The sequence below is a fragment of the Sinohyriopsis cumingii genome, unplaced genomic scaffold (assembly GCF_028554795.1).
Source record: "Sinohyriopsis cumingii isolate HCF-2022 unplaced genomic scaffold, ASM2855479v2 utg002479l, whole genome shotgun sequence".
NCBI lineage: Eukaryota > Metazoa > Mollusca > Bivalvia > Unionida > Unionidae > Sinohyriopsis > Sinohyriopsis cumingii.
The window spans coordinates 185699-210481 of NW_028316224.1; the positions used below are offsets into that span (position 1 = coordinate 185699).

General features: G+C 33.9%; 11 non-coding genes across 11 annotated transcripts; all 11 read right to left on the reverse strand.

Annotated features, from left to right (window-relative positions):
• Positions 1-620: 620 nt before the first annotated feature.
• On the reverse strand, positions 621-739 carry LOC149770368 (5S ribosomal RNA). Its single transcript, XR_016418883.1, has one exon. It is a non-coding gene; the product is annotated as a 5S ribosomal RNA (ribosomal RNA).
• Positions 740-1639: 900 nt separating this feature from the next.
• LOC149770369 (5S ribosomal RNA) lies at positions 1640-1758 on the reverse strand. Its single transcript, XR_016418814.1, has one exon. It is a non-coding gene; the product is annotated as a 5S ribosomal RNA (ribosomal RNA).
• A 3536-nt stretch (positions 1759-5294) lies between these two features.
• On the reverse strand, positions 5295-5413 carry LOC149770370 (5S ribosomal RNA). Its single transcript, XR_016418894.1, has one exon. It is a non-coding gene; the product is annotated as a 5S ribosomal RNA (ribosomal RNA).
• A 900-nt stretch (positions 5414-6313) lies between these two features.
• LOC149770371 (5S ribosomal RNA) lies at positions 6314-6432 on the reverse strand. Its single transcript, XR_016418815.1, has one exon. It is a non-coding gene; the product is annotated as a 5S ribosomal RNA (ribosomal RNA).
• Positions 6433-9955: 3523 nt separating this feature from the next.
• LOC149770372 (5S ribosomal RNA) lies at positions 9956-10074 on the reverse strand. The gene has a single exon (XR_016418905.1). It is a non-coding gene; the product is annotated as a 5S ribosomal RNA (ribosomal RNA).
• Positions 10075-10974: 900 nt separating this feature from the next.
• Positions 10975-11093, reverse strand: LOC149770373 (5S ribosomal RNA). The gene has a single exon (XR_016418882.1). It is a non-coding gene; the product is annotated as a 5S ribosomal RNA (ribosomal RNA).
• A 3493-nt stretch (positions 11094-14586) lies between these two features.
• Positions 14587-14705, reverse strand: LOC149770374 (5S ribosomal RNA). Its single transcript, XR_016418907.1, has one exon. It is a non-coding gene; the product is annotated as a 5S ribosomal RNA (ribosomal RNA).
• A 900-nt stretch (positions 14706-15605) lies between these two features.
• Positions 15606-15724, reverse strand: LOC149770375 (5S ribosomal RNA). The gene has a single exon (XR_016418817.1). It is a non-coding gene; the product is annotated as a 5S ribosomal RNA (ribosomal RNA).
• Positions 15725-19276: 3552 nt separating this feature from the next.
• Positions 19277-19395, reverse strand: LOC149770376 (5S ribosomal RNA). Its single transcript, XR_016418908.1, has one exon. It is a non-coding gene; the product is annotated as a 5S ribosomal RNA (ribosomal RNA).
• A 900-nt stretch (positions 19396-20295) lies between these two features.
• Positions 20296-20414, reverse strand: LOC149770377 (5S ribosomal RNA). Its single transcript, XR_016418818.1, has one exon. It is a non-coding gene; the product is annotated as a 5S ribosomal RNA (ribosomal RNA).
• A 3487-nt stretch (positions 20415-23901) lies between these two features.
• Positions 23902-24020, reverse strand: LOC149770378 (5S ribosomal RNA). The gene has a single exon (XR_016418909.1). It is a non-coding gene; the product is annotated as a 5S ribosomal RNA (ribosomal RNA).
• Between the last annotated feature and the right edge of the window lie 763 nt (positions 24021-24783).

A 24783-nucleotide genomic window follows, 5' to 3' on the forward strand; every position in this document is an offset into this window, starting at 1 on the left:
ATTTATTTAGCCAATGGCCCATATTTACAGTATTCGCTACAGGATGCCAATTTTCCCACTGGCAGACTGAGGCCCTGCTGTAAAAGAAATCAATCAATCAATAAATTAATATAAAAAATTCTCACAATTCATACATTCCATATTTATCAATCAATTAGTGAATAAGAAATACCACAAATAAGTACCCAAAATGAAAGACATTGATCGCATATTTTGCAACTCTGCGCTAGAGACTACACCAGGAATATATGAGAAGAAACTTGAAGGAAGTATTTCGACGTGAAAGGAGGCAGCTTGTTGTGGTAGTAAAAGTAGAGGAAACTGGATAAATTGAACCGAATTTGTTAATAAGAAATACTGGTCATCTATGATCGCATATTCCAGTAGTAAGGATCGAAACCAAGAGCAGAGAAGTGCAAAGCAACATTTGCTATATTCAGGTCCTATACTTGATTTTTTTAGGATCCGAATTATTGAAGAAAGTTAAGGAAAAAGAGAAAATGAAAGTCGAGAAATTGCTCTATTTATTATTTATATTGAATAAAGTAAATTTAGTTACAATAAAAGAAAGAAAGAAAAACTTCAACTGTTTTTAGTTATAAAAGAAAAAAAAAAATTAGAGTCTACAGCACCCGGTATTCCCAGGCGGTCACCCATCCAAGTACTAACCGGGCCCGACGTTGCTTAACTTCGGTGATCGGACGAGAACCGGTGCTTTCAACGTGGTATGGCCGTAGACACAAGTGTGTGTAAATTTAAGACTTATATTCGCTTCTCTCTTCACCGTTTCCGATGTACAGACGTTTACGTTTATGTGCCGTGTAAAATTAGTAATTAAAGTGTACTTATTAAAACTTATATAGATAAACTGCCTTCATACATTATTCAAATTTGTAATTCAGGCATTTTCGGACTCGGACATTAGTTGCTTAACCGGAGGTTTACACCTTCAAATGGACTTAAATAACAATGCATTTAAACGAAGATTCAGTTCATTTTTGTTGTTTTTGGGCATTATTATTATTATTATTATTTATCTTGTATCAACTGACTAATTCAATAGGTAAATAATCGACATCAGCCTATGAGCTACCTTTAAAGACGGACTCGAATCTGATTTGAAACGGATATCGTCTTGCAGCTCGGAAACGTTAAAGTTGTGGAAACACAGAAAGTGCAAGGAAGTGGAAGCAGGGAACATCCATCCAAACTTACTGTAATCAAAACAGAGATTTATACACCAATTTATTTTGTCAATGGCCCATATTCGAAGTATTCGCTAAGGGATGCCAAGTTTCACACTGATAGACTGGTGCCCTGCTAAAAACAGGTAAATAAATTAAAATAATTAAAAATAATACATTCCAAATATATCTATCAATTATTGAATAAGAAATACCACAGACAAGTATCCAAAATGAAAGACATCGATTGCATACGTTGCAATTATTCGCTATAGGCTGAATCCGGAATATCAGAAGAAATTTGGAGGATCTGGACGGCATACGAGGCGGCCCATTTCGATCCTGGAGGTAGAGGAAACTGAAAAATTTGCACCAGATTTGTGAACAAGAAATATTGGCCATATATGATCGCATATCCTCACAGTGAGGATGGAACCAAAAAAAAATTTAAAAAATGCCTACAGCACCCGGTATTCCCAGGCGGTCACCCATCCAAGTACTAACCGGGCCCGACCTTGCTTAACTTCGGTGATCGGACGAGAACCGGTGTTTTCAACGTGGTATGGCCGTAGACATTTGTATGTACAAATTTAAGACTAATATAGGTTGTCTCTTCGTCGTTACAAAGATATATTACACACACACGCACACACACACACACCCACACACCCACACACACACATATATATATATATATATATATATATATATATATATATATATATATATATATATATATATATATATATATATATTAGAGACAGGGGAGAGCTCTGCTTACGACAATACATCCCTTCAGTTTCAATCTGTAAAGAAGCAAGAGCTTATTTGATCGCCGATGTCACTGACATGTAGGTTGCCATATTTGTGCAGTCATTTGAATAGTAATACAATGGCGAGTTCCGTGTCAAATTTCATCAAGGTTGTCGTTTTCTTTCGTCAGTCAGCTTCATTAACGACAAATGATGTTATACTCGGAATTATTTCTGAGAAAATAAATCGTATTTCTCTCGATTTCATGCAGGTATATCTCGATGAAAGGTCGGTCAAGTTTGCATGGCAGGCTAGTAAGCACAGGGGCTCGCATCGTTGCTCACAATTGAACTGACAGTCATACATTTTATACTATATGTACGACTGATAGTTTCATTGTAAGCAATGATACGAGCCCCCTGTGGCTAGTAAGCAGCCTATGCCGATACCGCATGGTGTCGGCGATTTCCAACGTTTTGATAAGCAAAACAAATATGTCCATACACCCCAATACTAATGTCCAAATATCAAAAATCGCTATTTTGGGACTATTATGAATTCATTCAAGGACATTCTAAATTACATCATCGCCACACGTCAAGATTGTTATTACATCAGCACATTCAAAATTGGATTTCATTCAGAAAACCACTGGCATTCATTTGGAACACTACCCTTTTGGACTTGTCATATAACTTTTCATGGACTATTTGTGATTTCATTTATAATGCTGAAAAGTATTTAAATTTTCACTTTGTATTCTTTATAAAAATAAATTAAGTCGGTTGGTTTAGATTGGCTAAGATAGCATTAAGGTGTTTTTGTTTATATGAGCCAATATCACATTATTCTTTTCTTGGTTTAGATGGGCTAAGTTCACATTATGGTACATTGGTTTAGATGGGCTAAGTTCACATTAAGGTGTTTGGCTAAGTTTCCATTAAGATATTTGGTTTAGATTGGCTAAGTTTGCATTAAAGTGTATTGGCTTATATTGGCAAATTTCACATAGGAATTTGATTTAGATGGCCTAAGTTCACATTATGGTGTTCTGGCAAAAGACTGCTTGGTTTTATTAGGCAATGAGGGTAGTCTTGCTCAAGGGTACAATAGGGCAACCAGCTTGATAGAAATCTATCATGTTAACCATTGGACTGATGTACATTTTATCAGTGTAATTTAGAGTCTGTTTAAACCATTCCGAATCCCCCCATCTCTCTCTCTCTCTCTCTCATATATATATATATATATATATATATATATATATATATATATATATATATATATATATATATATATATATATATATATATATATATGAAAGAAATAATATTTTCAATCTTTCTGCACTGTACTGATTTTCTGGTTGAATACTAAAAGTAAGTTTAAATATATATAAGGAGTTTGCAAATTTTATAAAAGTCAGCTTGCCTAGCAAGTAGTAGGTCAATATGATACAATGTAGAATTTAAGAAAATGTCATTATATGTATTGAAACGTTTGTTTCCTTTGTATCTGTTGATATCTAAAATCCATATCCCAATAATTAAAATTATCCAAGACTATATGTAAATAATACACGTATGTATGTATGTATGTACACACACAAACGTATATATATATATATATATATATATATATATATATATATATATATATATATATATATATCACAAAAGACACACACATATCTTAAAACACCCTCAGCCACCCAGGATATATATATGATCCGTTTTTACGAGATAAACTTATTAATTCAGTATGGTATAATTATCGAGTAAGATCAGTAGAGTTTTTGCCCTTGTTTGCAATCGTTATAGGATAACGCGTTAAAAATAAAATTACACAGAAGTACAATTAATGTTAATAGCTGATAAAGTTATGCGAACTTTGTTGCATACTCTCTCTCTCTCTCTCTCTCTCTCTCTCTCTCGTGTGTCAGTATGATAAAGCAAGAAGAAAAAGGAAGAACAGTAAAGAACATATATAAAAAGGTTTATTGAAACAGCGTCTCATCATGGTGTGGGCACCACGATGCATAGGGATAAATAAAAAAGCGAGTATTCCATTACTTTTCACTTCATTTGATATGCATCCATATGACACAGAATGCTCTCGGTGAGTACAGGGAATCAGATAAACGTCACTGTGCGGGACTAGGTATAAAACATTTATTGTAGTTTTAATTGTAAATTTTTCGGGCATTTAAGTAGAAATTAAATGATTTCAGTTCTAGTGAGAACAACATTTCGACTGTAAAACATAATTTGTTGTCTTGATGCGTTTTCAAGACTCTTGGGCTGATTAGTCACACATCTCTTCAACGTTTCCGATGTACAAATGTTTGTGTGCAGTATAATATTAGTAACTAAAGTGTATACTGATTCAAAGTTCTAATCCAAAAGAAGCAAAACTGGCCTCAGATACTCATATTTGTCACTCATCCATTTTCTGACCCAGATAAGGGGAGAATTCCATGTTGAAATTGACTTAAAATGCAGATTCAGGACATTATTGTTGTTGTTATTATTATTATTATTATTCCTCTTTCTGTCCTATCATTTGGTTAAAATAAGCGACACCGGCCTATAAGCTAACTTTAAAAATAGGGTCTTATCAGATTTGCAAAGGATCTCTTCTTGCAACTTGTAGAAGTTAACGTTGTGGAAATACAGAAAGTAGAAGCATGGAATATCTATCTAAACTTACTGTAATCAAAACAGAATTTTATAACCCAATTTATTTAGCCAATGGCCCATATTTACAGTATTCGCTACAGGATGCCAATTTTCCCACTGGCAGACTGAGGCCCTGCTGTAAAAGAAATCAATCAATCAATAAATTAATATAAAAAATTCTCACAATTCATACATTCCATATTTATCAATCAATTAGTGAATAAGAAATACCACAAATAAGTACCCAAAATGAAAGACATTGATCGCATATTTTGCAACTCTGCGCTAGAGACTACACCAGGAATATATGAGAAGAAACTTGAAGGAAGTATTTCGACGTGAAAGGAGGCAGCTTGTTGTGGTAGTAAAAGTAGAGGAAACTGGATAAATTGAACCGAATTTGTTAATAAGAAATACTGGTCATCTATGATCGCATATTCCAGTAGTAAGGATCGAAACCAAGAGCAGAGAAGTGCAAAGCAACATTTGCTATATTCAGGTCCTATACTTGATTTTTTTAGGATCCGAATTATTGAAGAAAGTTAAGGAAAAAGAGAAAATGAAAGTCGAGAAATTGCTCTATTTATTATTTATATTGAATAAAGTAAATTTAGTTACAATAAAAGAAAGAAAGAAAAACTTCAACTGTTTTTAGTTATAAAAGAAAAAAAAAAATTAGAGTCTACAGCACCCGGTATTCCCAGGCGGTCACCCATCCAAGTACTAACCGGGCCCGACGTTGCTTAACTTCGGTGATCGGACGAGAACCGGTGCTTTCAACGTGGTATGGCCGTAGACACAAGTGTGTGTAAATTTAAGACTTATATTCGCTTCTCTCTTCACCGTTTCCGATGTACAGACGTTTACGTTTATGTGCCGTGTAAAATTAGTAATTAAAGTGTACTTATTAAAACTTATATAGATAAACTGCCTTCATACATTATTCAAATTTGTAATTCAGGCATTTTCGGACTCGGACATTAGTTGCTTAACCGGAGGTTTACACCTTCAAATGGACTTAAATAACAATGCATTTAAACGAAGATTCAGTTCATTTTTGTTGTTTTTGGGCATTATTATTATTATTATTATTTATCTTGTATCAACTGACTAATTCAATAGGTAAATAATCGACATCAGCCTATGAGCTACCTTTAAAGACGGACTCGAATCTGATTTGAAACGGATATCGTCTTGCAGCTCGGAAACGTTAAAGTTGTGGAAACACAGAAAGTGCAAGGAAGTGGAAGCAGGGAACATCCATCCAAACTTACTGTAATCAAAACAGAGATTTATACACCAATTTATTTTGTCAATGGCCCATATTCGAAGTATTCGCTAAGGGATGCCAAGTTTCACACTGATAGACTGGTGCCCTGCTAAAAACAGGTAAATAAATTAAAATAATTAAAAATAATACATTCCAAATATATCTATCAATTATTGAATAAGAAATACCACAGACAAGTATCCAAAATGAAAGACATCGATTGCATACGTTGCAATTATTCGCTATAGGCTGAATCCGGAATATCAGAAGAAATTTGGAGGATCTGGACGGCATACGAGGCGGCCCATTTCGATCCTGGAGGTAGAGGAAACTGAAAAATTTGCACCAGATTTGTGGACAAGAAATATTGGCCATATATGATCGCATATCCTCACAGTGAGGATGGAACCAAAAAAAAATTTAAAAAATGCCTACAGCACCCGGTATTCCCAGGCGGTCACCCATCCAAGTACTAACCGGGCCCGACCTTGCTTAACTTCGGTGATCGGACGAGAACCGGTGTTTTCAACGTGGTATGGCCGTAGACATTTGTATGTACAAATTTAAGACTAATATAGGTTGTCTCTTCGTCGTTACAAAGATATATTACACACACACGCACACACACACACACACACACACACACATATATATATATATATATATATATATATATATATATATATATATATATATATATATATATATATATATATATATATATATATATATATATATATATATATATATATATATTAGAGACAGGGGAGAGCTCTGCTTACGACAATACATCCCTTCAGTTTCAATCTGTAAAGAAGCAAGAGCTTATTTGATCGCCGATGTCACTGACATGTAGGTTGCCATATTTGTGCAGTCATTTGAATAGTAATACAATGGCGAGTTCCGTGTCAAATTTCATCAAGGTTGTCGTTTTCTTTCGTCAGTCAGCTTCATTAACGACAAATGATGTTATACTCGGAATTATTTCTGAGAAAATAAATCGTATTTCTCTCGATTTCATGCAGGTATATCTCGATGAAAGGTCGGTCAAGTTTGCATGGCAGGCTAGTAAGCACAGGGGCTCGCATCGTTGCTCACAATTGAACTGACAGTCATACATTTTATACTATATGTACGACTGATAGTTTCATTGTAAGCAATGATACGAGCCCCCTGTGGCTAGTAAGCAGCCTATGCCGATACCGCATGGTGTCGGCGATTTCCAACGTTTTGATAAGCAAAACAAATATGTCCATACACCCCAATACTAATGTCCAAATATCAAAAATCGCTATTTTGGGACTATTATGAATTCATTCAAGGACATTCTAAATTACATCATCGCCACACGTCAAGATTGTTATTACATCAGCACATTCAAAATTGGACTTCATTCAGAAAACCACTGGCATTCATTTGGAACACTACCCTTTTGGACTTGTCATATAACTTTTCATGGACTATTTGTGATTTCATTTATAATGCTGAAAAGTATTTAAATTTTCACTTTGTATTCTTTATAAAAATAAATTAAGTCGGTTGGTTTAGATTGGCTAAGATAGCATTAAGGTGTTTTTGTTTATATGAGCCAATATCACATTATTCTTTTCTTGGTTTAGATGGGCTAAGTTCACATTATGGTACATTGGTTTAGATGGGCTAAGTTCACATTAAGGTGTTTGGCTAAGTTTCCATTAAGATATTTGGTTTAGATTGGCTAAGTTTGCATTAAAGTGTATTGGCTTATATTGGCAAATTTCACATAGGAATTTGATTTAGATGGCCTAAGTTCACATTATGGTGTTCTGGCAAAAGACTGCTTGGTTTTGTTAGGCAATGAGGGTAGTCTTGCTCAAGGGTACAATAGGGCAACCAGCTTGATAGAAATCTATCATGTTAACCATTGGACTGATGTACATTTTATCAGTGTAATTTAGAGTCTGTTTAAACCATTCCGAATCCCCCCCATCTCTCTCTCTCTCTCTCGCATATATATATATATATATATATATATATATATATATATATATATATATATATATATATATATATATGAAAGAAATAATATTTTCAATCTTTCTGCACTGTACTGATTTTCTGGTTGAATACTAAAAGTAAGTTTAAATATATATAAGGAGTTTGCAAATTTTATAAAAGTCAGCTTGCCTAGCAAGTAGTAGGTCAATATGATACAATGTAGAATTTAAGAAAATGTCATTATATGTATTGAAACGTTTGTTTCCTTTGTATCTGTTGATATCTAAAATCCATATCCCAATAATTAAAATTATCCAAGACTATATGTAAATAATACACGTATGTATGTATGTATGTACACACACAAACGTATATATATATATATATATATATATATATATATATATCACAAAAGACACACACATATCTTAAAACACCCTCAGCCACCCAGGATATATATATGATCCGTTTTTACGAGATAAACTTATTAATTCAGTATGGTATAATTATCGAGTAAGATCAGTAGAGTTTTTGCCCTTGTTTGCAATCGTTATAGGATAACGCGTTAAAAATAAAATTACACAGAAGTACAATTAATGTTAATAGCTGATAAAGTTATGCGAACTTTGTTGCATACTCTCTCTCTCTCTCTCTCTCTCTCTCTCTCTCGTGTGTCAGTATGATAAAGCAAGAAGAAAAAGGAAGAACAGTAAAGAACATATATAAAAAGGTTTATTGAAACAGCGTCTCATCATGGTGTGGGCACCACGATGCATAGGGATAAATAAAAAAGCGAGTATTCCATTACTTTTCACTTCATTTGATATGCATCCATATGACACAGAATGCTCTCGGTGAGTACAGGGAATCAGATAAACGTCACTGTGCGGGACTAGGTATAAAACATTTATTGTAGTTTTAATTGTAAATTTTTCGGGCATTTAAGTAGAAATTAAATGATTTCAGTTCTAGTGAGAACAACATTTCGACTGTAAAACATAATTTGTTGTCTTGATGCGTTTTCAAGACTCTTGGGCTGATTAGTCACACATCTCTTCAACGTTTCCGATGTACAAATGTTTGTGTGCAGTATAATATTAGTAACTAAAGTGTATACTGATTCAAAGTTCTAATCCAAAAGAAGCAAAACTGGCCTCAGATACTCATATTTGTCACTCATCCATTTTCTGACCCAGATAAGGGGAGAATTCCATGTTGAAATTGACTTAAAATGCAGATTCAGGACATTATTGTTGTTGTTATTATTATTATTATTATTCCTCTTTCTGTCCTATCATTTGGTTAAAATAAGCGACACCGGCCTATAAGCTAACTTTAAAAATAGGGTCTTATCAGATTTGCAAAGGATCTCTTCTTGCAACTTGTAGAAGTTAACGTTGTGGAAATACAGAAAGTAGAAGCATGGAATATCTATCTAAACTTACTGTAATCAAAACAGAATTTTATAACCCAATTTATTTAGCCAATGGCCCATATTTACAGTATTCGCTACAGGATGCCAATTTTCCCACTGGCAGACTGAGGCCCTGCTGTAAAAGAAATCAATCAATCAATAAATTAATATAAAAAATTCTCACAATTCATACATTCCATATTTATCAATCAATTAGTGAATAAGAAATACCACAAATAAGTACCCAAAATGAAAGACATTGATCGCATATTTTGCAACTCTGCGCTAGAGACTACACCAGGAATATATGAGAAGAAACTTGAAGGAAGTATTTCGACGTGAAAGGAGGCAGCTTGTTGTGGTAGTAAAAGTAGAGGAAACTGGATAAATTGAACCGAATTTGTTAATAAGAAATACTGGTCATCTATGATCGCATATTCCAGTAGTAAGGATCGAAACCAAGAGCAGAGAAGTGCAAAGCAACATTTGCTATATTCAGGTCCTATACTTGATTTTTTTAGGATCCGAATTATTGAAGAAAGTTAAGGAAAAAGAGAAAATGAAAGTCGAGAAATTGCTCTATTTATTATTTATATTGAATAAAGTAAATTTAGTTACAATAAAAGAAAGAAAGAAAAACTTCAACTGTTTTTAGTTATAAAAGAAAAAAAAAAATTAGAGTCTACAGCACCCGGTATTCCCAGGCGGTCACCCATCCAAGTACTAACCGGGCCCGACGTTGCTTAACTTCGGTGATCGGACGAGAACCGGTGCTTTCAACGTGGTATGGCCGTAGACACAAGTGTGTGTAAATTTAAGACTTATATTCGCTTCTCTCTTCACCGTTTCCGATGTACAGACGTTTACGTTTATGTGCCGTGTAAAATTAGTAATTAAAGTGTACTTATTAAAACTTATATAGATAAACTGCCTTCATACATTATTCAAATTTGTAATTCAGGCATTTTCGGACTCGGACATTAGTTGCTTAACCGGAGGTTTACACCTTCAAATGGACTTAAATAACAATGCATTTAAACGAAGATTCAGTTCATTTTTGTTGTTTTTGGGCATTATTATTATTATTATTATTTATCTTGTATCAACTGACTAATTCAATAGGTAAATAATCGACATCAGCCTATGAGCTACCTTTAAAGACGGACTCGAATCTGATTTGAAACGGATATCGTCTTGCAGCTCGGAAACGTTAAAGTTGTGGAAACACAGAAAGTGCAAGGAAGTGGAAGCAGGGAACATCCATCCAAACTTACTGTAATCAAAACAGAGATTTATACACCAATTTATTTTGTCAATGGCCCATATTCGAAGTATTCGCTAAGGGATGCCAAGTTTCACACTGATAGACTGGTGCCCTGCTAAAAACAGGTAAATAAATTAAAATAATTAAAAATAATACATTCCAAATATATCTATCAATTATTGAATAAGAAATACCACAGACAAGTATCCAAAATGAAAGACATCGATTGCATACGTTGCAATTATTCGCTATAGGCTGAATCCGGAATATCAGAAGAAATTTGGAGGATCTGGACGGCATACGAGGCGGCCCATTTCGATCCTGGAGGTAGAGGAAACTGAAAAATTTGCACCAGATTTGTGAACAAGAAATATTGGCCATATATGATCGCATATCCTCACAGTGAGGATGGAACCAAAAAAAAATTTAAAAAATGCCTACAGCACCCGGTATTCCCAGTCGGTCACCCATCCAAGTACTAACCGGGCCCGACCTTGCTTAACTTCGGTGATCGGACGAGAACCGGTGTTTTCAACGTGGTATGGCCGTAGACATTTGTATGTACAAATTTAAGACTAATATAGGTTGTCTCTTCGTCGTTACAAAGATATATTACACACACACGCACACACACACACACACACACACACACACACATATATATATATATTAGAGACAGGGGAGAGCTCTGCTTACGACAATACATCCCTTCAGTTTCAATCTGTAAAGAAGCAAGAGCTTATTTGATCGCCGATGTCACTGACATGTAGGTTGCCATATTTGTGCAGTCATTTGAATAGTAATACAATGGCGAGTTCCGTGTCAAATTTCATCAAGGTTGTCGTTTTCTTTCGTCAGTCAGCTTCATTAACGACAAATGATGTTATACTCGGAATTATTTCTGAGAAAATAAATCGTATTTCTCTCGATTTCATGCAGGTATATCTCGATGAAAGGTCGGTCAAGTTTGCATGGCAGGCTAGTAAGCACAGGGGCTCGCATCGTTGCTCACAATTGAACTGACAGTCATACATTTTATACTATATGTACGACTGATAGTTTCATTGTAAGCAATGATACGAGCCCCCTGTGGCTAGTAAGCAGCCTATGCCGATACCGCATGGTGTCGGCGATTTCCAACGTTTTGATAAGCAAAACAAATATGTCCATACACCCCAATACTAATGTCCAAATATCAAAAATCGCTATTTTGGGACTATTATGAATTCATTCAAGGACATTCTAAATTACATCATCGCCACACGTCAAGATTGTTATTACATCAGCACATTCAAAATTGGACTTCATTCAGAAAACCACTGGCATTCATTTGGAACACTACCCTTTTGGACTTGTCATATAACTTTTCATGGACTATTTGTGATTTCATTTATAATGCTGAAAAGTATTTAAATTTTCACTTTGTATTCTTTATAAAAATAAATTAAGTCGGTTGGTTTAGATTGGCTAAGATAGCATTAAGGTGTTTTTGTTTATATGAGCCAATATCACATTATTCTTTTCTTGGTTTAGATGGGCTAAGTTCACATTATGGTACATTGGTTTAGATGGGCTAAGTTCACATTAAGGTGTTTGGCTAAGTTTCCATTAAGATATTTGGTTTAGATTGGCTAAGTTTGCATTAAAGTGTATTGGCTTATATTGGCAAATTTCACATAGGAATTTGATTTAGATGGCCTAAGTTCACATTATGGTGTTCTGGCAAAAGACTGCTTGGTTTTGTTAGGCAATGAGGGTAGTCTTGCTCAAGGGTACAATAGGGCAACCAGCTTGATAGAAATCTATCATGTTAACCATTGGACTGATGTACATTTTATCAGTGTAATTTAGAGTCTGTTTAAACCATTCCGAATCCCCCCATCTCTCTCTCTCTCTCTCACATAGATATATATATATATATATATATATATATATATATATATATATATATATATATATATATATATATATATATATATATATATATGAAAGAAATAATATTTTCAATCTTTCTGCACTGTACTGATTTTCTGGTTGAATACTAAAAGTAAGTTTAAATATATATAAGGAGTTTGCAAATTTTATAAAAGTCAGCTTGCCTAGCAAGTAGTAGGTCAATATGATACAATGTAGAATTTAAGAAAATGTCATTATATGTATTGAAACGTTTGTTTCCTTTGTATCTGTTGATATCTAAAATCCATATCCCAATAATTAAAATTATCCAAGACTATATGTAAATAATACACGTATGTATGTATGTATGTACACACACAAACGTATATATATATATATATATATATATATATATATATATATATATATATATATATATATATATATATATATATATATATATATATATCACAAAAGACACACACATATCTTAAAACACCCTCAGCCACCCAGGATATATATATGATCCGTTTTTACGAGATAAACTTATTAATTCAGTATGGTATAATTATCGAGTAAGATCAGTAGAGTTTTTGCCCTTGTTTGCAATCGTTATAGGATAACGCGTTAAAAATAAAATTACACAGAAGTACAATTAATGTTAATAGCTGATAAAGTTATGCGAACTTTGTTGCATACTCTCTCTCTCTCTCTCTCTCTCTCTCTCGTGTGTCAGTATGATAAAGCAAGAAGAAAAAGGAAGAACAGTAAAGAACATATATAAAAAGGTTTATTGAAACAGCGTCTCATCATGGTGTGGGCACCACGATGCATAGGGATAAATAAAAAAGCGAGTATTCCATTACTTTTCACTTCATTTGATATGCATCCATATGACACAGAATGCTCTCGGTGAGTACAGGGAATCAGATAAACGTCACTGTGCGGGACTAGGTATAAAACATTTATTGTAGTTTTAATTGTAAATTTTTCGGGCATTTAAGTAGAAATTAAATGATTTCAGTTCTAGTGAGAACAACATTTCGACTGTAAAACATAATTTGTTGTCTTGATGCGTTTTCAAGACTCTTGGGCTGATTAGTCACACATCTCTTCAACGTTTCCGATGTACAAATGTTTGTGTGCAGTATAATATTAGTAACTAAAGTGTATACTGATTCAAAGTTCTAATCCAAAAGAAGCAAAACTGGCCTCAGATACTCATATTTGTCACTCATCCATTTTCTGACCCAGATAAGGGGAGAATTCCATGTTGAAATTGACTTAAAATGCAGATTCAGGACATTATTGTTGTTGTTATTATTATTATTATTATTCCTCTTTCTGTCCTATCATTTGGTTAAAATAAGCGACACCGGCCTATAAGCTAACTTTAAAAATAGGGTCTTATCAGATTTGCAAAGGATCTCTTCTTGCAACTTGTAGAAGTTAACGTTGTGGAAATACAGAAAGTAGAAGCATGGAATATCTATCTAAACTTACTGTAATCAAAACAGAATTTTATAACCCAATTTATTTAGCCAATGGCCCATATTTACAGTATTCGCTACAGGATGCCAATTTTCCCACTGGCAGACTGAGGCCCTGCTGTAAAAGAAATCAATCAATCAATAAATTAATATAAAAAATTCTCACAATTCATACATTCCATATTTATCAATCAATTAGTGAATAAGAAATACCACAAATAAGTACCCAAAATGAAAGACATTGATCGCATATTTTGCAACTCTGCGCTAGAGACTACACCAGGAATATATGAGAAGAAACTTGAAGGAAGTATTTCGACGTGAAAGGAGGCAGCTTGTTGTGGTAGTAAAAGTAGAGGAAACTGGATAAATTGAACCGAATTTGTTAATAAGAAATACTGGTCATCTATGATCGCATATTCCAGTAGTAAGGATCGAAACCAAGAGCAGAGAAGTGCAAAGCAACATTTGCTATATTCAGGTCCTATACTTGATTTTTTTAGGATCCGAATTATTGAAGAAAGTTAAGGAAAAAGAGAAAATGAAAGTCGAGAAATTGCTCTATTTATTATTTATATTGAATAAAGTAAATTTAGTTACAATAAAAGAAAGAAAGAAAAACTTCAACTGTTTTTAGTTATAAAAGAAAAAAAAAATTAGAGTCTACAGCACCCGGTATTCCCAGGCGGTCACCCATCCAAGTACTAACCGGGCCCGACGTTGCTTAACTTCGGTGATCGGACGAGAACCGGTGCTTTCAACGTGGTATGGCCGTAGACACAAGTGTGTGTAAATTTAAGACTTATATTCGCTTCTCTCTTCACCGTTTCCGATGTACAGACGTTTACGTTTATGTGCCGTGTAAAATTAGTAATTAAAGTGTACTTATTAAAACTTATATAGATAAACTGCCTTCATACATTATTCAAATTTGTAATTCAGGCATTTTCGGACTCGGACATTAGTTGCTTAACCGGAGGTTTACACCTTCAAATGGACTTAAATAACAATGCATTTAAACGAAGATTCAGTTCATTTTTGTTGTTTTTGGGCATTATTATTATTATTATTATTTATCTTGTATCAACTGACTAATTCAATAGGTAAATAATCGACATCAGCCTATGAGCTACCTTTAAAGACGGACTCGAATCTGATTTGAAACGGATATCGTCTTGCAGCTCGGAAACGTTAAAGTTGTGGAAACACAGAAAGTGCAAGGAAGTGGAAGCAGGGAACATCCATCCAAACTTACTGTAATCAAAACAGAGATTTATACACCAATTTATTTTGTCAATGGCCCATATTCGAAGTATTCGCTAAGGGATGCCAAGTTTCACACTGATAGACTGGTGCCCTGCTAAAAACAGGTAAATAAATTAAAATAATTAAAAATAATACATTCCAAATATATCTATCAATTATTGAATAAGAAATACCACAGACAAGTATCCAAAATGAAAGACATCGATTGCATACGTTGCAATTATTCGCTATAGGCTGAATCCGGAATATCAGAAGAAATTTGGAGGATCTGGACGGCATACGAGGCGGCCCATTTCGATCCTGGAGGTAGAGGAAACTGAAAAATTTGCACCAGATTTGTGGACAAGAAATATTGGCCATATATGATCGCATATCCTCACAGTGAGGATGGAACCAAAAAAAAATTTAAAAAATGCCTACAGCACCCGGTATTCCCAGGCGGTCACCCATCCAAGTACTAACCGGGCCCGACCTTGCTTAACTTCGGTGATCGGACGAGAACCGGTGTTTTCAACGTGGTATGGCCGTAGACATTTGTATGTACAAATTTAAGACTAATATAGGTTGTCTCTTCGTCGTTACAAAGATATATTACACACACACGCACACACACACACACACACACACACACATATATATATATATATATATATATATATATATATATATATATATATATATATATATATATATATATATATTAGAGACAGGGGAGAGCTCTGCTTACGACAATACATCCCTTCAGTTTCAATCTGTAAAGAAGCAAGAGCTTATTTGATCGCCGATGTCACTGACATGTAGGTTGCCATATTTGTGCAGTCATTTGAATAGTAATACAATGGCGAGTTCCGTGTCAAATTTCATCAAGGTTGTCGTTTTCTTTCGTCAGTCAGCTTCATTAACGACAAATGATGTTATACTCGGAATTATTTCTGAGAAAATAAATCGTATTTCTCTCGATTTCATGCAGGTATATCTCGATGAAAGGTCGGTCAAGTTTGCATGGCAGGCTAGTAAGCACAGGGGCTCGCATCGTTGCTCACAATTGAACTGACAGTCATACATTTTATACTATATGTACGACTGATAGTTTCATTGTAAGCAATGATACGAGCCCCCTGTGGCTAGTAAGCAGCCTATGCCGATACCGCATGGTGTCGGCGATTTCCAACGTTTTGATAAGCAAAACAAATATGTCCATACACCCCAATACTAATGTCCAAATATCAAAAATCGCTATTTTGGGACTATTATGAATTCATTCAAGGACATTCTAAATTACATCATCGCCACACGTCAAGATTGTTATTACATCAGCACATTCAAAATTGGACTTCATTCAGAAAACCACTGGCATTCATTTGGAACACTACCCTTTTGGACTTGTCATATAACTTTTCATGGACTATTTGTGATTTCATTTATAATGCTGAAAAGTATTTAAATTTTCACTTTGTATTCTTTATAAAAATAAATTAAGTCGGTTGGTTTAGATTGGCTAAGATAGCATTAAGGTGTTTTTGTTTATATGAGCCAATATCACATTATTCTTTTCTTGGTTTAGATGGGCTAAGTTCACATTATGGTACATTGGTTTAGATGGGCTAAGTTCACATTAAGGTGTTTGGCTAAGTTTCCATTAAGATATTTGGTTTAGATTGGCTAAGTTTGCATTAAAGTGTATTGGCTTATATTGGCAAATTTCACATAGGAATTTGATTTAGATGGCCTAAGTTCACATTATGGTGTTCTGGCAAAAGACTGCTTGGTTTTGTTAGGCAATGAGGGTAGTCTTGCTCAAGGGTACAATAGGGCAACCAGCTTGATAGAAATCTATCATGTTAACCATTGGACTGATGTACATTTTATCAGTGTAATTTAGAGTCTGTTTAAACCATTCCGAATCCCCCCATCTCTCTCTCTCTCTCTCACATATATATATATATATATATATATATATATATATATATATATATATATATATATATATATATATATATATATATATATATATATATATATATGAAAGAAATAATATTTTCAATCTTTCTGCACTGTACTGATTTTCTGGTTGAATACTAAAAGTAAGTTTAAATATATATAAGGAGTTTGCAAATTTTATAAAAGTCAGCTTGCCTAGCAAGTAGTAGGTCAATATGATACAATGTAGAATTTAAGAAAATGTCATTATATGTATTGAAACGTTTGTTTCCTTTGTATCTGTTGATATCTAAAATCCATATCCCAATAATTAAAATTATCCAAGACTATATGTAAATAATACACGTATGTATGTATGTATGTACACACACAAACGTATATATATATATATATATATATATATATATATATATATATATATATATATATATATATATATATATATATATCACAAAAGACACACACATATCTTAAAACACCCTCAGCCACCCAGGATATATATATGATCCGTTTTTACGAGATAAACTTATTAATTCAGTATGGTATAATTATCGAGTAAGATCAGTAGAGTTTTTGCCCTTGTTTGCAATCGTTATAGGATAACGCGTTAAAAATAAAATTACACAGAAGTACAATTAATGTTAATAGCTGATAAAGTTATGCGAACTTTGTTGCATACTCTCTCTCTCTCTCTCTCTCTCTCTCTCTCTCTCTCTCGTGTGTCAGTATGATAAAGCAAGAAGAAAAAGGAAGAACAGTAAAGAACATATATAAAAAGGTTTATTGAAACAGCGTCTCATCATGGTGTGGGCACCACGATGCATAGGGATAAATAAAAAAGCGAGTATTCCATTACTTTTCACTTCATTTGATATGCATCCATATGACACAGAATGCTCTCGGTGAGTACAGGGAATCAGATAAACGTCACTGTGCGGGACTAGGTATAAAACATTTATTGTAGTTTTAATTGTAAATTTTTCGGGCATTTAAGTAGAAATTAAATGATTTCAGTTCTAGTGAGAACAACATTTCGACTGTAAAACATAATTTGTTGTCTTGATGCGTTTTCAAGACTCTTGGGCTGATTAGTCACACATCTCTTCAACGTTTCCGATGTACAAATGTTTGTGTGCAGTATAATATTAGTAACTAAAGTGTATACTGATTCAAAGTTCTAATCCAAAAGAAGCAAAACTGGCCTCAGATACTCATATTTGTCACTCATCCATTTTCTGACCCAGATAAGGGGAGAATTCCATGTTGAAATTGACTTAAAATGCAGATTCAGGACATTATTGTTGTTGTTATTATTATTATTATTATTCCTCTTTCTGTCCTATCATTTGGTTAAAATAAGCGACACCGGCCTATAAGCTAACTTTAAAAATAGGGTCTTATCAGATTTGCAAAGGATCTCTTCTTGCAACTTGTAGAAGTTAACGTTGTGGAAATACAGAAAGTAGAAGCATGGAATATCTATCTAAACTTACTGTAATCAAAACAGAATTTTATAACCCAATTTATTTAGCCAATGGCCCATATTTACAGTATTCGCTACAGGATGCCAATTTTCCCACTGGCAGACTGAGGCCCTGCTGTAAAAGAAATCAATCAATCAATAAATTAATATAAAAAATTCTCACAATTCATACATTCCATATTTATCAATCAATTAGTGAATAAGAAATACCACAAATAAGTACCCAAAATGAAAGACATTGATCGCATATTTTGCAACTCTGCGCTAGAGACTACACCAGGAATATATGAGAAGAAACTTGAAGGAAGTATTTCGACGTGAAAGGAGGCAGCTTGTTGTGGTAGTAAAAGTAGAGGAAACTGGATAAATTGAACCGAATTTGTTAATAAGAAATACTGGTCATCTATGATCGCATATTCCAGTAGTAAGGATCGAAACCAAGAGCAGAGAAGTGCAAAGCAACATTTGCTATATTCAGGTCCTATACTTGATTTTTTTAGGATCCGAATTATTGAAGAAAGTTAAGGAAAAAGAGAAAATGAAAGTCGAGAAATTGCTCTATTTATTATTTATATTGAATAAAGTAAATTTAGTTACAATAAAAGAAAGAAAGAAAAACTTCAACTGTTTTTAGTTATAAAAGAAAAAAAAAAAAATTAGAGTCTACAGCACCCGGTATTCCCAGGCGGTCACCCATCCAAGTACTAACCGGGCCCGACGTTGCTTAACTTCGGTGATCGGACGAGAACCGGTGCTTTCAACGTGGTATGGCCGTAGACACAAGTGTGTGTAAATTTAAGACTTATATTCGCTTCTCTCTTCACCGTTTCCGATGTACAGACGTTTACGTTTATGTGCCGTGTAAAATTAGTAATTAAAGTGTACTTATTAAAACTTATATAGATAAACTGCCTTCATACATTATTCAAATTTGTAATTCAGGCATTTTCGGACTCGGACATTAGTTGCTTAACCGGAGGTTTACACCTTCAAATGGACTTAAATAACAATGCATTTAAACGAAGATTCAGTTCATTTTTGTTGTTTTTGGGCATTATTATTATTATTATTATTTATCTTGTATCAACTGACTAATTCAATAGGTAAATAATCGACATCAGCCTATGAGCTACCTTTAAAGACGGACTCGAATCTGATTTGAAACGGATATCGTCTTGCAGCTCGGAAACGTTAAAGTTGTGGAAACACAGAAAGTGCAAGGAAGTGGAAGCAGGGAACATCCATCCAAACTTACTGTAATCAAAACAGAGATTTATACACCAATTTATTTTGTCAATGGCCCATATTCGAAGTATTCGCTAAGGGATGCCAAGTTTCACACTGATAGACTGGTGCCCTGCTAAAAACAGGTAAATAAATTAAAATAATTAAAAATAATACATTCCAAATATATCTATCAATTATTGAATAAGAAATACCACAGACAAGTATCCAAAATGAAAGACATCGATTGCATACGTTGCAATTATTCGCTATAGGCTGAATCCGGAATATCAGAAGAAATTTGGAGGATCTGGACGGCATACGAGGCGGCCCATTTCGATCCTGGAGGTAGAGGAAACTGAAAAATTTGCACCAGATTTGTGAACAAGAAATATTGGCCATATATGATCGCATATCCTCACAGTGAGGATGGAACCAAAAAAAAATTTAAAAAATGCCTACAGCACCCGGTATTCCCAGGCGGTCACCCATCCAAGTACTAACCGGGCCCGACCTTGCTTAACTTCGGTGATCGGACGAGAACCGGTGTTTTCAACGTGGTATGGCCGTAGACATTTGTATGTACAAATTTAAGACTAATATAGGTTGTCTCTTCGTCGTTACAAAGATATATTACACACACACGCACACACACACACACACACACACACACACACACACATATATATATATATATATTAGAGACAGGGGAGAGCTCTGCTTACGACAATACATCCCTTCAGTTTCAATCTGTAAAGAAGCAAGAGCTTATTTGATCGCCGATGTCACTGACATGTAGGTTGCCATATTTGTGCAGTCATTTGAATAGTAATACAATGGCGAGTTCCGTGTCAAATTTCATCAAGGTTGTCGTTTTCTTTCGTCAGTCAGCTTCATTAACGACAAATGATGTTATACTCGGAATTATTTCTGAGAAAATAAATCGTATTTCTCTCGATTTCATGCAGGTATATCTCGATGAAAGGTCGGTCAAGTTTGCATGGCAGGCTAGTAAGCACAGGGGCTCGCATCGTTGCTCACAATTGAACTGACAGTCATACATTTTATACTATATGTACGACTGATAGTTTCATTGTAAGCAATGATACGAGCCCCCTGTGGCTAGTAAGCAGCCTATGCCGATACCGCATGGTGTCGGCGATTTCCAACGTTTTGATAAGCAAAACAAATATGTCCATACACCCCAATACTAATGTCCAAATATCAAAAATCGCTATTTTGGGACTATTATGAATTCATTCAAGGACATTCTAAATTACATCATCGCCACACGTCAAGATTGTTATTACATCAGCACATTCAAAATTGGACTTCATTCAGAAAACCACTGGCATTCATTTGGAACACTACCCTTTTGGACTTGTCATATAACTTTTCATGGACTATTTGTGATTTCATTTATAATGCTGAAAAGTATTTAAATTTTCACTTTGTATTCTTTATAAAAATAAATTAAGTCGGTTGGTTTAGATTGGCTAAGATAGCATTAAGGTGTTTTTGTTTATATGAGCCAATATCACATTATTCTTTTCTTGGTTTAGATGGGCTAAGTTCACATTATGGTACATTGGTTTAGATGGGCTAAGTTCACATTAAGGTGTTTGGCTAAGTTTCCATTAAGATATTTGGTTTAGATTGGCTAAGTTTGCATTAAAGTGTATTGGCTTATATTGGCAAATTTCACATAGGAATTTGATTTAGATGGCCTAAGTTCACATTATGGTGTTCTGGCAAAAGACTGCTTGGTTTTATTAGGCAATGAGGGTAGTCTTGCTCAAGGGTACAATAGGGCAACCAGCTTGATAGAAATCTATCATGTTAACCATTGGACTGATGTACATTTTATCAGTGTAATTTAGAGTCTGTTTAAACCATTCCGAATCCCCCCATCTCTCTCTCTCTCTCTCTCTCTCTCTCACATATATATATATATATATATATATATATATATATATATATATATATATATATATATATATATATATGAAAGAAATAATATTTTCAATCTTTCTGCACTGTACTGATTTTCTGGTTGAATACTAAAAGTAAGTTTAAATATATATAAGGAGTTTGCAAATTTTATAAAAGTCAGCTTGCCTAGCAAGTAGTAGGTCAATATGATACAATGTAGAATTTAAGAAAATGTCTTTATATGTATTGAAACGTTTGTTTCCTTTGTATCTGTTGATATCTAAAATCCATATCCCAATAATTAAAATTATCCAAGACTATATGTAAATAATACACGTATGTATGTATGTATGTACACACACAAACGTATATATATATATATATATATATATATATATATATATATATATATATATATATATATATATATATATATATATATATATCACAAAAGACACACACATATCTTAAAACACCCTCAGCCACCCAGGATATATATATGATCCGTTTTTACGAGATAAACTTATTAATTCAGTATGGTATAATTATCGAGTAAGATCAGTAGAGTTTTTGCCCTTGTTTGCAATCGTTATAGGATAACGCGTTAAAAATAAAATTACACAGAAGTACAATTAATGTTAATAGCTGATAAAGTTATGCGAACTTTGTTGCATACTCTCTCTCTCTCTCTCCCTCTCTCTCTCTCGTGTGTCAGTATGATAAAGCAAGAAGAAAAAGGAAGAACAGTAAAGAACATATATAAAAAGGTTTATTGAAACAGCGTCTCATCATGGTGTGGGCACCACGATGCATAGGGATAAATAAAAAAGCGAGTATTCCATTACTTTTCACTTCATTTGATATGCATCCATATGACACAGAATGCTCTCGGTGAGTACAGGGAATCAGATAAACGTCACTGTGCGGGACTAGGTATAAAACATTTATTGTAGTTTTAATTGTAAATTTTTCGGGCATTTAAGTAGAAATTAAATGATTTCAGTTCTAGTGAGAACAACATTTCGACTGTAAAACATAATTTGTTGTCTTGATGCGTTTTCAAGACTCTTGGGCTGATTAGTCACACATCTCTTCAACGTTTCCGATGTACAAATGTTTGTGTGCAGTATAATATTAGTAACTAAAGTGTATACTGATTCAAAGTTCTAATCCAAAAGAAGCAAAACTGGCCTCAGATACTCATATTTGTCACTCATCCATTTTCTGACCCAGATAAGGGGAGAATTCCATGTTGAAATTGACTTAAAATGCAGATTCAGGACATTATTGTTGTTGTTATTATTATTATTATTATTCCTCTTTCTGTCCTATCATTTGGTTAAAATAAGCGACACCGGCCTATAAGCTAACTTTAAAAATAGGGTCTTATCAGATTTGCAAAGGATCTCTTCTTGCAACTTGTAGAAGTTAACGTTGTGGAAATACAGAAAGTGGAAGCATGGAATATCTATCTAAACTTACTGTAATCAAAACAGAATTTTATAACCCAATTTATTTAGCCAATGGCCCATATTTACAGTATTCGCTACAGGATGCCAATTTTCCCACTGGCAGACTGAGGCCCTGCTGTAAAAGAAATCAATCAATCAATAAATTAATATAAAAAATTCTCACAATTCATACATTCCATATTTATCAATCAATTAGTGAATAAGAAATACCACAAATAAGTACCCAAAATGAAAGACATTGATCGCATATTTTGCAACTCTGCGCTAGAGACTACACCAGGAATATATGAGAAGAAACTTGAAGGAAGTATTTCGACGTGAAAGGAGGCAGCTTGTTGTGGTAGTAAAAGTAGAGGAAACTGGATAAATTGAACCGAATTTGTTAATAAGAAATACTGGTCATCTATGATCGCATATTCCAGTAGTAAGGATCGAAACCAAGAGCAGAGAAGTGCAAAGCAACATTTGCTATATTCAGGTCCTATACTTGATTTTTTTAGGATCCGAATTATTGAAGAAAGTTAAGGAAAAAGAGAAAATGAAAGTCGAGAAATTGCTCTATTTATTATTTATATTGAAAAAGTAAATTTAGTTACAATAAAAGAAAGAAAGAAAAACTTCAACTGTTTTTAGTTATAAAAGAAAAAAAAAAATTAGAGTCTACAGCACCCGGTATTCCCAGGCGGTCACCCATCCAAGTACTAACCGGGCCCGACGTTGCTTAACTTCGGTGATCGGACGAGAACCGGTGCTTTCAACGTGGTATGGCCGTAGACACAAGTGTGTGTAAATTTAAGACTTATATTCGCTTCTCTCTTCACCGTTTCCGATGTACAGACGTTTACGTTTATGTGCCGTGTAAAATTAGTAATTAAAGTGTACTTATTAAAACTTATATAGATAAACTGCCTTCATACATTATTCAAATTTGTAATTCAGGCATTTTCGGACTCGGACATTAGTTGCTTAACCGGAGGTTTACACCTTCAAATGGACTTAAATAACAATGCATTTAAACGAAGATTCAGTTCATTTTTGTTGTTTTTGGGCATTATTATTATTATTATTATTTATCTTGTATCAACTGACTAATTCAATAGGTAAATAATCGACATCAGCCTATGAGCTACCTTTAAAGACGGACTCGAATCTGATTTGAAACGGATATCGTCTTGCAGCTCGGAAACGTTAAAGTTGTGGAAACACAGAAAGTGCAAGGAAGTGGAAGCAGGGAACATCCATCCAAACTTACTGTAATCAAAACAGAGATTTATACACCAATTTATTTTGTCAATGGCCCATATTCGAAGTATTCGCTAAGGGATGCCAAGTTTCACACTGATAGACTGGTGCCCTGCTAAAAACAGGTAAATAAATTAAAATAATTAAAAATAATACATTCCAAATATATCTATCAATTATTGAATAAGAAATACCACAGACAAGTATCCAAAATGAAAGACATCGATTGCATACGTTGCAATTATTCGCTATAGGCTGAATCCGGAATATCAGAAGAAATTTGGAGGATCTGGACGG